The 17,912-nt window shown below is 44.2% G+C and overlaps 3 non-coding genes across 3 annotated transcripts; all 3 read right to left on the bottom strand.

Annotated features, from left to right (window-relative positions):
- Positions 1-5,288: 5,288 nt before the first annotated feature.
- On the bottom strand, positions 5,289-5,359 carry trnag-gcc (transfer RNA glycine (anticodon GCC)). Its single transcript has one exon. It is a non-coding gene; the product is annotated as a tRNA-Gly (tRNA).
- A 7,034-nt stretch (positions 5,360-12,393) lies between these two features.
- Positions 12,394-12,467, bottom strand: trnat-ugu (transfer RNA threonine (anticodon UGU)). Its single transcript has one exon. It is a non-coding gene; the product is annotated as a tRNA-Thr (tRNA).
- Positions 12,468-17,786: 5,319 nt separating this feature from the next.
- On the bottom strand, positions 17,787-17,857 carry trnag-ccc (transfer RNA glycine (anticodon CCC)). The gene has a single exon. It is a non-coding gene; the product is annotated as a tRNA-Gly (tRNA).
- Between the last annotated feature and the right edge of the window lie 55 nt (positions 17,858-17,912).

The following is a 17,912-nucleotide window of genomic DNA, read 5'->3' as shown; positions in this document are numbered from 1 at the left end:
GGCCATTCTCCTGCTCTGTGTGTGGGAAGAGATTCACTGAGTCATCCAACCTGCTGGCACACCAGCGAGTTCACACTGATGAGAAACCTTTTAAATGTTCTGACTGTGGGAAGAGATATAAAATCAAAAGGAATCTGCTGACACACCAACATACTCACCCTGGGGAGAGACTTTTTAAATGTTCTGACTGTGAGAAGGACTTTAAAAGCACAAATGAGCTGCTGAAACACCAACGCACTCACACTGGAGAGAGACTGTTCACCTGCTCCGTGTGTGGGAAGGGATTCACTAATTCATCCCACCTTCTGAGACATCAACTTGTTCACACTATTGAGTGACCTTTAAACTCAGTGACTGTGAGAAGAGCTTCAAAAGCAGAAATGAACTGCTGACACATCAACTCACACCTATTGGGGAGAGACTGTTCACCTGCTCCGTGTGTGGGAAGGGATTCACTCAGTCATCACACGTGCTGAGACACCAGCGAGTTCACATATGACTGCAGGGGTTGGATTCTGCTGTTAATCCCATCCTGGACTGAACCATGTTCATTCTGACAGTTGGGGTTTGTTTCTGCTGATGTCAATAACCCCTATAACTGGGCTGGAGTTTAATATTCTGGATATCTGTTAAATAAATTAGCTTTGTTTTAAACACTTTATTGTTGATTTTGGTCTTTCCCACCTGAGTGTTTCGCATCACCTGGCTGGATCCCAGAAAGGACAATCTGGGGGGAGGATCGTCCGGTGAGAACTGAACTTCAGCCTGGACACAGTCCTTCAGGGCCACACTGAAAGGGGCAAACGGCACTTTGGTCTTTCTCGTCTCTCTTCACTGACAGTAAAGTCGCCGTGCGGGTTTATCTTGCGTGTAAGAAATGTGTCCCAGCCGTTCTCTTTCATGGTTCAGATCTCCTAGGAATGGAACAGAAATGTCCTTTCCAATGGAGTCAAGAAGGACAATGGTGAATGCTGGAAAAGTGCTGTCAAATCAGAGATTGGTGTAAAACTGTGATCGATTCCTGACTGGAAGTGAAACGGCAGGTTTAAGTCTCCAGTCTAAAAATAACTGGTAATTATTCTATGAAGATTTAAATTGTTTGTGTGACAGTCCTGAGTCCACCAATTAAGGCAGGCGAAAATGAACCCATTTAAAATCAGTGGGTTAAAGCGTGCAATAAAATAGCAGAAGAGGTAATTCACATGAGCCTGTTCACTGCTGGTACAATTATACAACAGTCATTTGATCTGTAGGTAAAGAAGGATCTGCAGTGTGTTTCCAGAATTCCCTGTTTTATTGATGTCTTTGTGTTAGACACCAGGATAACGAAAGATACTCGACCCTGACCATCCACAGGGTGGGGGCGATCCCGACAGTTACTCTGGGATCACTCCTGCTGCGGAACTCTACCACTGACCCTGCTGAAGGTTGCAGGCTCAGGGAGTGGGGCCTCCAGGAGTGGACTGTAAGAAAGCTGGGTTTCAGTATCCTGACAAATATATGCCGAGGAACCAGAGGAATCCTTACCAAGGAACCGTCTGGGGTTTTACCTGTCAGTGGAGGTCTTGTGGTGAATGAATCCTGACTCCCCGAACTGTCTTACATTTAACTCAGGTCAGGCCAGGATGAATTCAGTTGACAGGAGAATTGGGACAAATATCACCCACAATCAAGGGAGACAAAAGCAGCCATTAGAGAAGCTCAGAGATCTTTGGAAAAGAAGATAGTGCACAATTTTAATAATAGTAAAAGCTTTTCCAGCTGCGTCAGGAGTCAGAAGACCATTAAAGATGGTTTAGGGCCACTGAAAGACAGTTCAGGACAGATTCCCGGGCTATGGCAGAGCTGTTAAATGACTATTTCGCATTCAGCCGACACTCCTGGGGATGATGCTCAGATTCCAGCTGTGGGATGTGCTGTCGACAATAGCATCATAAATATTAAAATAGAAAGGGATGTGATCTTGGATAAAATATGAAATCTCAAAATACTTTGTGCTCCGGGTCCAGATGATATCCACCCCCGGGTGTTTAAAGAGATGGGACGGGTGCTCTGTGAGCCCCTTGCCTGTATCTGCAACTGCTCAATAGAGTCAGGGGTTGTTCCCTGAGATTGCAAGGCAGCTCACGTAGTTCCCATTTTCATTAACGGGGACAAATCATAGCCAGGGAATGACAGGCCCATCAGTGTGACCTCGATCAGAGGGAAGATGCTTGAAGGGATCCTAAGAGATGCTATTTATTATCACAGGGAAAAAGAAGGAGCCATTAGAGATACTCAACACGGCTTCCGGGAAAGAAGGTCGTGTCTCAAAAACTTGCTTGAGTTTTTTGAAGAAGTTACCGGATTAGTGGATGAGGGTAATCCGGTTCACATTGTCTGTCTCAGGGGTGCGAAACTCATTTTCTATGGTGGGCCTGATCCGATATCCTGGCACTTGGCCTGGGCCACATTCAACAAAAGTTGTAAACTAGAAATAGATGAAGATGGACTATATTGGTGCTTGCTTGCATTTGGGTTTCATTTACTGCTACTGCGGCTCCCGATACCTGGCACCTCTTAGCTTGAACCATTGCATCAACATTTGGAGTAAATGACTGGGCTGAGGCCTGTCTTGGATAAAAACATGACGACCACTTGTCATTACAGTACTTTGTGCCCCAAACACTAACCGTGGAAGTGAATTTCACAGTCTCACAACTCCCTACGTAAAGAAGTTGCTCTTGATCACTGCTCTATAACAGACAGCAGGGGTTAAGGGTCGCTACTCAGACTGTATAAGGTGGAATGAGGTGTTCCACAAGGGTCGGTTCTGGGACACTGTTCACAATTTACATAAACGATTTGGACTCGGGAATCGGAAGTACAATTTCAAAATTTACGGATGACACCAGATTAGCGGGGCGGGGGGCTGTGGGTGGGTGGGGTGGGGTATAGATAATATTGATGAAGATTGCGACCAAATACAAGAAAACATTAATAAACTGGCAAAATGGGTGTATAATTAGCAAATGAATCTAAATGCAGATGCGGGTGAAGTGGAGCATTTTGGTAGAAAGAACAAGGAGGCCGCATGCTACTTGGACAATAAGAGTCTAAATGTCCTTGGTTCCAAAGAAAACAATCCCAGCCTATCCAATCTTTCATCATAGCTAAAATTCTCAACTCCTGGCAACGTCGTCGTAAATCTCCTCTGTACCCTTTAATATTCTCTCTCTCTCTCTCTCTCTGCCATTTGGGTCTCTTTCTCTCTGTCTGTGTAATTGACACAATGTTTATTCAGTGTACTGGGACGTACTGTTCTCCGTGACTGGCCTGTTTGAACAACAACGACACCTTTTGATTGGTGTGATGCTGTCCCAGCCTAATATAAGATATGCAATTTGAGAACCTTTCACACATTCACCTGACGAAGGGGATAATCTCCGAAAGCTTGTGATTTTAAAATAAAATTGTTGGACTATAACCTGGTGTTGTAAGATTCCTTACATTTGTCCATCCCAGTCCATCACCGGCATTTCCACATCATGGCCCTCTCTCGAGCAATCACATCTTTCCCCTAATGTGGTGACCAGAACTGTACGCAGTACTGGTGTTTTATGTAGTTGTCAGATCACCTCCCTGCAATTATATCCTAAGCCTAGGCTAATAAAGGAAAGTATCCCGAATGTCTTCTTAACCACCTTATCTACCTGTCCTGCTGCCTTCAGTGATCTGTGGACATGCACTCCAAGGTCCCGCTGTTCGTCTCCACCTCTCCGTATCCTCCCAATAATGTGGTTTCAGAGCAACTAATTCTGGAACGTCTCACTTGATAATACAAGTCATAAGTCGAAACCAATTTGGTGAAGGGAGACTAATATTGGTGACTGGAAATAGTTAGTGTACAACTTGATATTGCTGCACACCGGAATAGAAAACGAGATTGGATGGACAGAAGAGGTCTGACAGGATGGCCGAGCGGTTGTCGGAGGCAGTGAACGTTTACACTGGCTGCACAGTGAGAGCGGCTCGTTGGTCTCGGGATATGATTCTCGCTTCGGGGGTTTTATTGATTGATATGCGAGAGATCCTGGGTTGAAATCGCGGACGAGCCCTGCTGTCTCGCTGCTTTCAGTGAAAAGTCTCCAATTGGATTCTGACATCTTTCCAGTGTTGCTGTTGGTAAAATTGAATTACATCCAGAGCATGTTTGAGCTCCAGAGGACAGAGTTCGGAAGTTTCCATGTCACAACACACGTGAAGTAAATAAAATGTCTCAAGATGATGAGGAGATTGAAGCTGACTGTGAATTTATCTCAATTCAGACGGTCTCATTGATATTGGATGATGGGATAGAGAGCCACATATCCAAGTTTGCTGATGACACCAAGATGGGCAGCATTGTAAGCAGAGTAGATAGAGGCATAAAATTACAGAGAGACAGTAATATAATAAATGAATGGGCAAAACTGTGGCAAGTGGATTTGAATTGACGCAAGTGTGAGGTCATCCACTTTGGACCTAAAAAGGATAGATCAGAATACGTTCTAAATAGAGAAAAACTCGAAACTGTGGAGTTCCAAAAGGACATAGGGTCCATGTACATAAATCATTAAATATCATGGACAGGTACAGAAAATAACCGAAAAGGCTAATGGAATGCTGGCCTTTATATCTCGAGGAATGACGACAAGGGGATAGACATTATGCTACAGCTATACAAACCTCTTGTTAGACCACACCTGGAGTACTGTGTTCAGTTCTAGCACCGCATCTTAGGAAGGATATATTGGCCGTGAATGGAGTGCAGCGTAGATTTACTAGAATGATACCTGGACTCCAGGGGTTAAATTACGAGGAGAGATTACATAAACTAGGGCTATATTCCCCGAAATTTAGTAGATTAAGGGCTGATTTGATCGAAGTTTTCAAGATATTAATGAGAACTGATGGGGTTGATGGAGAGAAACCATTTCCGCTGGTTGGGGAGTCCAGGATGGGGGGACACGGCCGAAACATTAGAGTCAGGACTTTCAGGATTGAAGTTAGGAAACACTTCTATCAGCAAAAGGAGGTGGAAGTTTGAAAATCTTTTTCGCAAACGGCAGTTGATGCGAGCTCAATTGTTGATTTTAAAGCTGAGATTGAAATTATTTTGTTCACCAAAGGTGTTAAGAGATACGCGGCTGAGGCCCATATATGGAGTTACGTCACAGATCAGCCATGATCTCATTGAATTGTGGAACAGGCTCGAGGTGCCCAAATGGCCCACTCCTGTTCCCAAGTTCCAGAATGCAAAAACTTACTGCATTGGCCGGGAATCGAACCCGGGTCTCCGACGTGGCAGGCGAGAATTCTACCCCTGAACCACCAATGCTCATAAAGGATGCCTTGCTTGTTTCCATTTGAAATGATCTCTGAACGAACATGCCGTTTGCTGTTGGGATGGCCGAGTGATTGAAGCGTTGGTCTCAAAATTCCAATGGTGTTTTTCTCCCTCGATTTGAATTCTGCTCGCAGCGTCACTGTTTAAAGATCTCTTCAATGCTGAAATAGAAAAATTGGAGTTAGTTGACCGCATTTATTTCTCGCTCAGCATGACAGATATTTCAGCGTGGCCGGTGCTTTTGATTGGGTGCCCAAACTTCTCTTGAAAGATTTCAAGACCCGAGAAGGAATCTCTCCCAATCTGTAACTTAAATTCTGCTAGTTTACAAGACCTGACATTTATACTCTTTATTTTCTTTTCGTGCATCTCTCTATCTCCCCTGTCTCTGACTCTTGTCTCTCTGTGTTGTCCCCGATGTAATTCTGATCTAAACTGCAAAACCAGCAGAGAAGGGGAAAGAATAAAAAGATTGAGGCGGTTGGACAAGTAAAGGTGGAACTCAGCTGATAAATTCGGAGCTAATGTACCCACATTTATGTCTCTTCGCCCTCATAGTGAATGGAAGCAGCAATTTGAGTGAAGTATACTTATGGTAGAGTGTAAACTGTGACGATGCCGAGACAGATGACAATGTCGTTTCGGAGCAATTCGTTCTGTAAATTGTTACTTGAAAATACAAGTCGTACATTCAAAACGAATTTGATAAAGAGAGGCTAATATTGTCGATGTGAAATAATTCGTGTACAACCTGATGTTGCTCTACATCGTACATCGTACAAGAAAGCGAGATTGGAGGGACAGAGCGTTCTGAAAGGATGGTGGATCGGCTTCAAGGCAGCGAAATTTTACAGTGGCTGCACGGCTCTGTTGCCAGTTGGTCTTAGGGTCTGATTCTCGCTCAGGGAGTTTCACTGGTTCAAGTGCCGGATCAGTCCCGTTGTGTCCCCATTTTTGGTCAAAAATCACCAATTGGCTTCTCACAGCTTTTCAGCGGTTTTGACTTATCTCCAGCAGAGAATGTTTGAGCGCCAGAGGACAGAATGCAGAGGGTTTGTCCACGCAACACACTGAGACGAAATGAAGACAAGTTTTCTCGAAGTTGGACTGACTGAAGCCGGCAAATTAATTTATCCCAACTCAGGCCATCTCACGGGTACAGAATACAAAAGGTAAAGGATGCTGAATTGGACTGGAACCAAATCCCTGATTTCCCACCGGCAGGCGAAGATACTAACACTGAAATACTAATGCACACACAACTGCTGGCTGCACGTGTAGCGTTGGGTACATGTCCAGAACATGCAGTCTGGCAGAGTTCCCGTGATAACACTACGCAGTCTGCTCCACTGCCGTGCAGTTCCTGTGGGTTACGTCAGGAGTGGGTCAAACATAGCCGTGTAATTCAATGGGGGCTTGAAACCACCGCACACCGCCACTGTGAAATGCTCAAATAAATAAGAGCTGTATTTACCAGGCAGTGTTTACTCCCTCAGAGCATAAAGGATAATCCAGCCCATTGTTCAACTAAAATATTTCACGACATGAGACTGAATTTATTTTAACCTGTACTTTAAATTCTGCTCAATCACAGAATTTGGAGATTTATACTATTTTTCTTTGCATGCATCTCTCTATCTCTGTCTGTGTTTCTTCTTTCTCTCTGTTTCCCCTGATGGACTTATCAGGCTTCCTTGAACGGCCAGGTCTGGAAACCCGGGATGGGACAAGGCTGTCGGATCTTCAGTCCAGTTGCTTTATTTCGACGGGATGAGCTTTGCTATTTTTCGTCTCCGCTTTCGGAAAATATAAACCCAGATGGAAATTCCCCTCCTCGGGTCCCGTCACCTCCCGGTAATGGAAATGAACCCGATCTATCACTCGGTCTTAATATCTGTATTCTCATTGCTTAAGAATAAAATTACGGGGCTACAGCTATTCTCAGGACACATTTTAGAAATTAACACATAACAGACTTACTCGGAAACGTGGGATTAAAGGGCAGGTGATAACCTGGGCACATAATTGGCTAAAGGGAAGGAGGCAGAGAGCAGTGGTGAACGGATGTTTTTCTGACTGGAGAGAAATATGCAGTGTGATCCCCCAGGGGTCGGTATTAGGACTATTGCTTTTCTTGTTATATATAAATGACTTGGATGTGGGAATAGGGAGTACGATTTCGAAGTTTGCGGATGATACAAAACTTGGTAACGGAGCAAATAGTGAGGAAGGTAATAGCAGATTTCAGGAGGACATGGACAGGCTGGTGAAACGGGAAGTCACGTGACAGATTTAACGCCGATCAGTGTGAAGTGATGCACTTTCGGAAGAAGAACATGGAGAGGCAGTATAATCTAAATGGAACAATTTATGGCGGGTTGCAAGAGCAGAGCGATCTGGGGTGCATATTCACAAAACAGGGCAAGTTGATAAGGCGGTTAAGCAAGCGAATGGGGTACTTGGCTTTGTAAATAGGACATTGAATATAGAAACAAGGAAGTCATACTAAACCATTACAAATCAGTGGTTAGGCCTCAGCTGGAATATATTGTACGGTTCTGGGCACCACACTTTAGAATGAAAAGGCATTGAAGAGGATTCAGAGCAGGTTGACCTGGATAATACCAGGGTTGAGGAACTTCAGTTATGTGGAGAGATTGGAGAAGCTGGAAATATTCTCCTTGCAGCAGAGAAGCAATGAGGGGTTTTGAAAGATCAAGTAGGTAGGAATTGCTTCCTCTGGCAAGTGGGTCAGTAACCAGACGTCATAGATTTAAATTAATTGGCAAAAGAACTAGAGGGGAATTGAGGAGAATTTTAACCGTGAAATTCGGCTTTTCTATTCCCTTATGAATATCGCAGATTATAATGTCCAGGCGGGGTGGGACTGAATGGGGGATAGAGTGCGGAGCTTGGAATGGAAGCTCATCAGATTGAACTTGGTCTCATCAGTTTTTGTTATTTTTCCTACCAGTTTCCCGAAGCAGGCGGTGAACCTTCTTCTCGAGAGAGGATCGTCATTTCAGTTCAGAAGGAAAAAGGTATCAAGAAAATCGGGTGACAGACACGGAATGATCCGAGACTGACAGCAATTCCCATTTAAACTGACACAGACGCGGAATGATCCGGGACTAACAGCACATCCCTTTTAAACAGACACAGGCACGGAATGATCCGGGACTTACAGCACATCCCTTTTAAACAGACACAGGCACGGAATGATCCGGACATAAATCATCTTTATGGTGCATAAGTTTTTCTTACGTTGACCATAAGATTTGCTCCTTTTTGCAATGACTCCGCTTTTCTCTTTGATACTTCGCGACCATTCTCATTTCAACACGTTCGTGGAAGGAACTTTTGCAGATTTCAGCAAACAACGCAAAAACATCCGCCCCGAGAAGGATGGGACTTTAACGAGACCATCTGAATGAGGGAAAGAAGACTTAAACACAATAAGGACGAGGGTGGGATTCGAACGCACGCGTTCAGAGCACAATGGATTAACCTCTCGGCCACCTCGTCACATGAGGAAACCTGCGAAATCCCTTTTATTCAAAATGAAAATACTGGCTATGTTGCCAATCTGAAATAAAAACAGTGCATGTGGATATCCTCATCAGGTCAGGCAGAATCTTTAGATATAGAAACAGAGTTAACGTTTCAGGTCGATGACCATCACATGAGTATTACATCACACTCCTGACTTGCACCTTGCAGATCGTAGAACAGCTTTGGAGAGTCACGAGGTGAGTCACTCACCGCAGAATACCACGCCTCTGACCTGCTCTTGCAGCCACAGTATTTATGTGGCTGGCCCAGTTAAGTTTCTGGTCAATGGTGATCCCCAGGATGTTACTCGGGGCGACTCGGCGATGGTAATGCCATGGTAATGGTAATCTCCCGCAGAAGAGATTTACTGGAAAGATTCCAGGGATGAGGGTCTTTAGTTACATGGATAGACTGGAGAAGCTGAAGTTGTTCTCCTTCGAACAGAGACGGTTGCGAGGAGATTTGATAGAAGTCTTCAAAATCATGAAGAGTGCAGATAGAGAGAAACTGATCCCGTTGGCGGAAGGGTCAAGGACCAGAGCACATAGATCTCAGGTCTTTGGCAAAAGAACCAAAGTTGAAGGAAAAACTTTTTTTACACAGCGAGTGGTTATGATGTGGAATACAACGCCCGAGGGGGTCTTGGAGGCAGATTCAATCATGGCCTTCAAAAGGGAACTGGATAAGTATTTGAAAGGAAAAAATAATACAGGGCTACAGGGAAACGTTGGGGCGGTGGGGTCCAGCTGGATTGCACTTGCAGGGTGCCGGCAAGGACTCAATGTGCCGAATGGCCTCTTTCCGTGCTGTAACATTTCTATGATTCTATTCTATTTGTAGGAGACGATGCTAAACGACCGGAGCGTGACGTCAATCGACCTGGTCATGTACATTCCCTGATAATAAATCCTCGAGTGAGGGAAAGAAGGAATTCATAATTATTGTACATATTTTTTATATTATGCTGACCATAAGAGATACTCGGTTTACCAGGGGGCCATTGTGCACTTTGATTGATAATTCACCGAGATCACACCTTACACTCCCAACACCTCCGTGCAAGAAACAGTTCGGGTGCTAATTTGACTTTGCTGATTTGAGCAAACAGATGTTCGCCAGCAATGCGGAAAGGCACTTCTTAGAAAAGAAGGATTTTTGGTGAAGAGACCAAACTGAACAGCGCCAGCAAATTCTTACAGCGGTGGAATTCGAAACCTTGTAACTCAGAGATCAAATCTAACATTTTCGAAAACTAAGCCACTGTCCCACATGGCAATCGATTCGTTGCGGCTGAAAGATGTCATAGAGCTGAAACGTTACCTCTGGCTCTTTCTCCACAGGTTCTGCCTGACCTGCTGAGTGTTTTCAGCATTTTCTGGTTTCATTTTTGTGATTTCACAATGGCTGTTTTCCTGAAAACACCCAATTTGACTCAAGGACTCAGCTCGCACTTTACTTTCCCCACGCGCTTTAAAGTCTGTCGTTTCGGAACAAAATCCCCTCCGCGCCGGACATTCAAAGGACCTTTCACTCACGGCCAACCTCCTGTAATCGACTCTTTTTCGCCATTGCCGCTCTTTGCATTTCTCCTCATTCCTTTTCAATCGTACATTTCCACAGACCTGTTAAAATCAAGTGGAACATTTCCGATCTTCCTGCACCGCCCAGATTGCCAAAAGTGCACATTTCAGACGTCATTCGCAGCGATGCAGCGCCGCCCGTCTCTCCCACACATCAACTGCTCGGGGAAAAGCGCCAACGACCATGGAAACAAAACCCAGTTCTTCAGTTAACATCCCCCGTGTCACAAGATACCCGATGGAAATTTCACGGAGAAGTATGCCTCTGTCCTTCCGATTGCCAGCCCTGCTTTCTTCGTTCTTGTCTCTGGAGCAGTCTCGCAGGTGGGAATGTTTCAAGGCACAAATGAACATTGGTGCGAACGGGACATGTGCCCCCGAGAAACAGCGGTCGATGTGGAGCAAACTTAAAGACATCAGAATGTGAAAGTGAATGTTAGAGTCGGTAAGGCCGCAGTAAAGTCTCAATGAAATGGACCATGATTGTGGAAGGAAAAAATTCTGGAAGAAGCGGCGGGTCTGAATTTTGGATCTTTCAGCAGAGACACATGAGAGAACAAAGACAGGACACAGACAAAGGTGCTAGAGTCAGAAAGAAAAAGAACGAATTAAGAGGAATGAAAAGAGAGTGAAAGAAAGGATGGGATAGAAGGCGATGAAAGAAAGAAAGAAAGAAAGAAAGAAAGACGGGAGAAAGAAAGACAACCGTGCAATACTCATCCAGCAAACGGGCGCTGCTCCCAATCGGCTACACTTCGCCCCACTGACCCTCGTCCCATTCACAACATCCTACAATATACTGTCAATGCTGTGCAGTGAAACAGAGAATTTAAAAGTATAAAGACACTCACACACCGTCCTACGATACACTTTCAATACCTGTGCAGTGAGACAGCGAGTTTCAAGGTATAGAGACACTCACACACCGTCCTACGATACACTTTCAATACATGTGCAGTGAGACAGCGAGTTTCAAGGTATAGAGACACTCACACACCGTCCTACGATACACTTTCAATACCTGTGCAGTGAGACAGCGAGTTTAAAGGTAGAGAGACACTCACACACCGTCCTACGATACACTTTCAATACCTGTGCAGTGAGACAGCGAGTTTAAAGGTATAGAGACACTCACACACCGTCCTACGATACACTTTCAATACATGTGCAGTGAGACAGCGAGTTTAAAGGTATGGAGACACTCACCTTTTTGTTCAAAAGTAGCACATCCCAGGAATATTAGAGACCGAGGGTCAGTTTCCCTCTCCTGATGTAGCTGAGGCTTGTCAGTCAAGAGTCCCCTCCTCCCATTATTGGCTGTGGAGGAAGTACAGTGTAGATTTAATGGAATACCTTCAGCCTGACCGAGGTTAGGCTGACTGGCCAGTTATTACTCGATCTATCCCTTTCTCCCTTTTTAAATAACGGTACATCTTTAGCAGTCCTCCAATCCTCCGGCATCACATCTGTAACCAGAGATGATTGGAAAATGATGGTCAGGGCATCCGTTATTTCCTTTCTTGCTTCTATTAACAACCTGGGATATATTTCATCCGGGCCTGGGGATTCAGGTGGAATGATTTGGGTACTTTCTATTTTCTGTTTGCAAAAGTTTGCACCGCAGGTCAAGATCACAAGTCTCGGTCAAAATTAGGACCACTTCTGGGTTTAAACCTCAAATCGTGAATTATACCACAACCCCAACGAGCCCAAAAACAAATAAATTAACGTGTTACAGACACATTCCATGAGAGGTCTGTCTGTCCAATGAAAGGGCGTTTTTGATCAGTCATTCTGATATCCGTTTCCTCCTGAAACTTGAATAAACACAAATTCCACACTCTTATTTTGTCGTTTAATTCCACAAATTAGGTGAAAATAACAAATTACGGAAGGCACTGCTGGGAGTTGAACCCAGGATCTCCTGTTTACAAGACAGATGCTTTAACCAACTAAGCCACAGCGCCACTTGATACCATTGTGCGCCCACCTCCTCTCACTAATATCTATCAGCGACACGTTACTGTCTGTTTGGGGTTCAGACCGTTTTATCTTTGTCTATTTCGCTTGTCCGTTTACCTGTGCATCCCAATTTCGCCTGCATTTCTCTCTGTGTTCAACTTTGTGTATCCCTCAGTGCGTTGATACACGGATGATTATGTGTGCTTGTGTTTGTTACATTAAATAAATTAGGGGTTCAGACAATTCTCGCTCTGACATTGGACAACTATTGACCCAAACTTTACAGCGAAGTGTTGTTTATTATGGTGCCGAAACTAAAAAATCGTAAGAGGTCCAAAAAGGGAAAAGGAGATAAACTTGTGAGGGAAATTATTGACAACAATCAAGGTTTTTACACGTATATTAAGAGAAAGAAGGGTGACTAAGAGTAACGTGGGCCCCTTAAAGACAGATGGAGGTGATATTGTAATTGAAAATCAGGAAATGCCAGAGTTGCTAAATATTTACTTTTTATCAGTCTTCACAGAAATGGATGGAGCTAACATACCAGAGACACGAGGAAAACTGAAAATAAATCAAGGGGATTCGTATAAGTAAAATAATGGTAATGGAGATAATAATGAGACGAAAGATAGACAAATCTCCAGGACCTGATGGTTACCATCCCAGGGGACTGAGAGGATTAGGCGAGGAAATGGTACATGTTTTAGTCATGATCTTTCAAAAGTCTCTTGATTCAGGAATTGTTCCTTTGATTGAAACATTGTCAATCTCACTCCATTATTTAGGATGGGTAGGAGAGATAAAGTTAGAAATTAAAGACCCATTAGTCTGAAGTCTGTTGTGGGGGAGTTACCAGTATCTGTTATTAGGGAAATAATGACTGAACACTTGGATAAATATGAAGTCATCAGCGAGAGCCAGCATGGATTTGTAAAGGGTAAGTCAAGTCTAACAGAACTAGTTGAACTTTTTGAAGGTGTAACTAACGTGGTAGATAATGGAGTTTCCTTGGGTGTTATATAATATTCACTTCCAGATGCATTCGATAAGGTACCACATAAGAAGCTGTGAACAACAATGAGAGTGCGTAGAATTTAAGGCAACCTAATGAAATGGGTTCGGAGTTGGTTAGAAGGTGGGAGACAGAGAACCAGAATAATAAGGTATGTACTCAAATTGGCAGGATGTGATCAGTGCTGGGGCATTAGCTTTTGACTATATGTATAAATAACGGAGGTGAAGGAATAGGAAGCCGTATCGCCACGTTTGTCGCTAGCATCAAATTAGATATCACAGTGAGTAGCGTTTCCGGGTGTATAAGGTTGTGGTGCAATCGGTCAGCCTGCGGTAATTAGAGGACTCTAGAAATACCCAGGTTATGAATTCGAGTCGCACCTTGGATAGACAAACCTTCCAATCCGAGCATTTTGACCGGAGTTCAAGGTGCAACTGGCATGTTCCATAAGGCATCTACTTCTCAGTGTTCCTATGTAGGCACTTGTGGGTACTTGAGTTCCTCTGGCCGACCGTCTTGCAATAGCAGGTGCGAGTTTACTTGTTTATAAGGGAAGAGGGGGCGATTAGCGACAGCTGATATGGCAAAGCGGCCGACACGAGGTCCTTAAATCTAAAGAACCAAACACACAATTCTTCTTTTCGTTGAGTGGATATTCGTCGATTGGAAGTTTCGTGTGAGGAAAATTTGGAAGGGAAATCTGCTGCCTGGTGTCACTGTGTAACGGGTGAAACTATTCAATTTACAGATGTTAATACGCTGAAAGGTCGAGAGGTTATTTCCAACTCCCGTGTGGGACAAGTTTAGCTTTTGAGCCACTATATAAAGTGTTATTTTAATTGGTGCTAACGATTGACAAGACATTTGGCACAAACAAACATAATTGTAAACTCACGAGTTCACTGCCCATGTTTCTCACATCACGTTCAACAGAAACAAGGAATCCCCTCAACACGTCACTGAGAATTTTCAAAAAGGGATCCTCATCATGGTTCGACGTCAACGATGGATAATTCATAGTGCAGGAATCTGCATAATGGAAACTTTTCTAATCGCGAGTCCGGGTAGTTCAATCGGGAGAACATCGGACTTTAAAAACCGATAATGATCTGAAGGTTCAAAGTCTGGTTCAGGCTGTAAATTTTGAAACAGCTGGCAAGTTCTGTCTTTGCAGCAGAGCAACAACTGCTGGACAGACGATGCCTGCGATGTGCTGTCAAAGCTTCGGTGGTATCCTGTTTCCCAGGGATGGACAGAAATGCGCTTTCTTCGGCGGCATTCGCTGCTTTCCGCCAGCAACGTGTGATTGGAGAGAGCGGGGCCGGACAGGCGGCCTGAATGTTGTTGCTGTCGTGGCTTCACTCAATCCGGGAGCTGGGGAACATCGAACATCGAAAAACTGATGGATGCAGTGCTGTTTAGAACTACAGTTATTAACCGACGCAGCGCTGCAGGATTCTTTAATGATCTCTCACAAATCAACTGAAAACAGTCGCAATGTGCAGCTTTGAGAGGGGCTTTCTGCACCGTTAGGGCAGGAAACGGGAGTGAGGGAGAGACACTGTCGGTATCTCTGTAATGCTTGAGTTTGTGTAGAACTGTGCAGAGGTTCGATGAGGTGTTGTGTTTTTTTCATATTTAACTACAGAGTGAATTCTTGCTTCATTTATATTCACTAATTGTTGGTGGATAACGTTTTCAAAATGTTTCCGCTCGGTTTCGAACCGGAGTTATTTAGTGCGTGATAATTACTGCACGACGAAAAGTTCACTGTGTGAATGCATATTGGCATAACTCAGATGATAGCTGCCGTCTACAAATGCTCTCAGTGCGAGAGCCGGGTCAGATTCCCGTTCAGGGAATTAAGTTTTACAAAATAGTTTATTGTATTAATTTCGCAAAACTCATTAAACTCTGTAAAAAAGACGAATACTCGTTCTAATCGCCATTAATCAACCAGCAACATTCTGTTTCAGACTGAAGGAAATCCTAACATTTTTTTAATCATTCATGGGATGTCAGCGTCGGTGGAAAGGCCAGCACTTATTGCCCAATCCTAATTGCCCTTGAGAAGATGGAGGTGATCCGTCTTCTTGAACCGCTGCAGTCCGTGTGGTGAAGGTTCTCCCACGGTGCTGTTCGGAAGGGAGTTCCAGGATTTTGACCCAGCGACGATGAAGGAACGGCGATATATTTCCAAGTAACTATGGTGTGTGACTTGGAGGGGGCGTGCAGGTTGCGGTGTTCATATGTGCCTTCTGCCCTTGTCCTTCCAGGTGGTAGAGGTCGCGGGTTTGGGAGGTGCATCTTGTGGATGGTACACACTGCAGCCACGGTGCGCTGGTGGTGGAGGGAGTGAATGTTTAAGGTGGTGGATGATGTGCCAATCAAGTGGGCTGCTTTTTCCTGGGTTGTGTCGAGCCTCCTGAGTGTTGTTGGAGCTGCACTCATCCAGGCAAGTGGAGAGCATTCCATCACACTCCTGACTTATGCCTTGTAGATGTTAGAAAGGTTTCGGGGAGTCACGAGTCTCCAGTGCAATCACACCTTTTCTGTAATGTGATGACCACAACTGCACGCAGTACTCAAGTTGTGGCCTAACTAATGTTATGTACAGTTCAAGCGTAATCTCACTGCTATTACAGTCTATGCCTCGGCTAATTGAGGAAAGTATCCGGTATGCCTTTTAACCACCTTATCTACCTGTCCATCTACCTTCAGCGATCTGTGGACATGCACTTCAAACGTCCCTGTGTTCATCTACACCTCTCAGTATCCTCCCAAGCAAGGTAGTTTCAGAGCAACTAATTCTGAAACGTCTTACTTGATAATACAGGTCGTACAGTCAAAACCATTTGGTAAAGGGAGACTAATATTAGTGACTGAAAATAGTAAGTGCACAAGTTGATATTGCTGTACACCAGAATAGAAAACGAGATGGGATGGACAGAAACGGTCTGAAAGTTGGCTGCTCGGCTGTGGGAGGCAGCGGACATTTATCCTGGCTGCATCACAGCCAGTGGTTTGTTTTTCTCGGGGTATGATTCTCACTTGGGGGATTATATTGATTAATGATACGAATGGTCCCGGGTTCGAATCCACGACGAACCTGACAACCACAAGGCTTTTTGTGAAAAGTCACCAATTGGCTTCTGATACCTTTTCAGTGTTGCTGTTGGTCGAATTGAATTATATCGAGAGCATTTTTAAGATCCAGAGGAGAGAGTGCGGAACTTTCCAAGGCGAAACGCATGTGAAGTAAATAAATGTCTCAAGCTGATGAGGAGATTGAAGCTCGATGTGAATTTACCTTCAGGCGGCCTCATTGACATTAGATGACAGGATAGAACGCCACATATCCAAGTTAGCCGATAACACCAAGATGGGCAGCATTGTACGCAGTGCAGATGGAAGAACAATATTACAGAGACATTAATATAATAAATGAATGGGCAAAACTGACAAATGGATTTCAATTTAGTCCAGTGTGAGGTCATCCACTTTGGACCTGAGGAGGATATTTCAGAATACTTTCTAAATGATGAAATGCTCGAAACTGTGGAGGTCCAAAGGGACTCAGGGGTCCAGCTACATAGATCATTAGAAGGTCATGGACAGGTGCAGAAAATAATCAAAAAGGTTAATGTAATGCTGGCCTTTTTTATTTAGAGAAATAGAATACTAGAGAATCGACATTATGCTACAGCTAATCAAAGATCTGGTTTGACAACACCTGGAGTACTGTGTTCAGTTCTGGGCACCGCACCTGAGGAAGGATATATTGACGGTGGAGGGAGTGCAGTGTAGATTTACTACAATGATACCTGGACTCCAAGGGTTAAATTCCAACGAGAGATTACAAAAACTAGGGTTGTTTACCCTGGAATTTGGTAGGTTAAGGGCTGATTTTGTCGAAGTTTTCAAGATATTAAGGGGAATTGTTGTGGTAGTTCGAAAGAAACTATTTCTGCTCGTTGGGTGCCTGGGACGAGGGGACATCGCTTAAACATTAGAGTCAGCAATTTCAAGAATGAAGTTGGGAAACACTTCCACAAGCAAAGGGAGGTAGAAGTTTGGAACTCTCTTTCGCAAACAGCAGTTGATGCGAGCTTAATTGTTAATCTTAAACCTGAGATTGATAGGTTTTTTTGAACCAAAGGAATTGAGGTATATGATGCTCAGGCGGTTTTATGGAGGGAGGTCACAGAACAGCCATAATCTCATTGAATTGCGGAACAGTCTCGAGGTGCAAAATGGCCGACTCCAGTTCCCAAGTTGCTCATTGGTGCAGAATGCAAAATGATTCTGCATTGACCGGGAATCGAACCCGAGTCCCTCGCGTGGGAGGCGAGAATTCTACCACTGAACCACCAATGCTGGCACATCTACTATCTGCAAATGTCCACTTAGGTCTCTTCGCTCTCATAGTGAA

Source organism: Heptranchias perlo, chromosome 20, assembly GCF_035084215.1.
Source record: "Heptranchias perlo isolate sHepPer1 chromosome 20, sHepPer1.hap1, whole genome shotgun sequence".
NCBI lineage: Eukaryota > Metazoa > Chordata > Chondrichthyes > Hexanchiformes > Hexanchidae > Heptranchias > Heptranchias perlo.
Note: the sequence above shows the minus strand (reverse complement) of the source record. Positions and strands in the feature narration are given on the sequence as shown.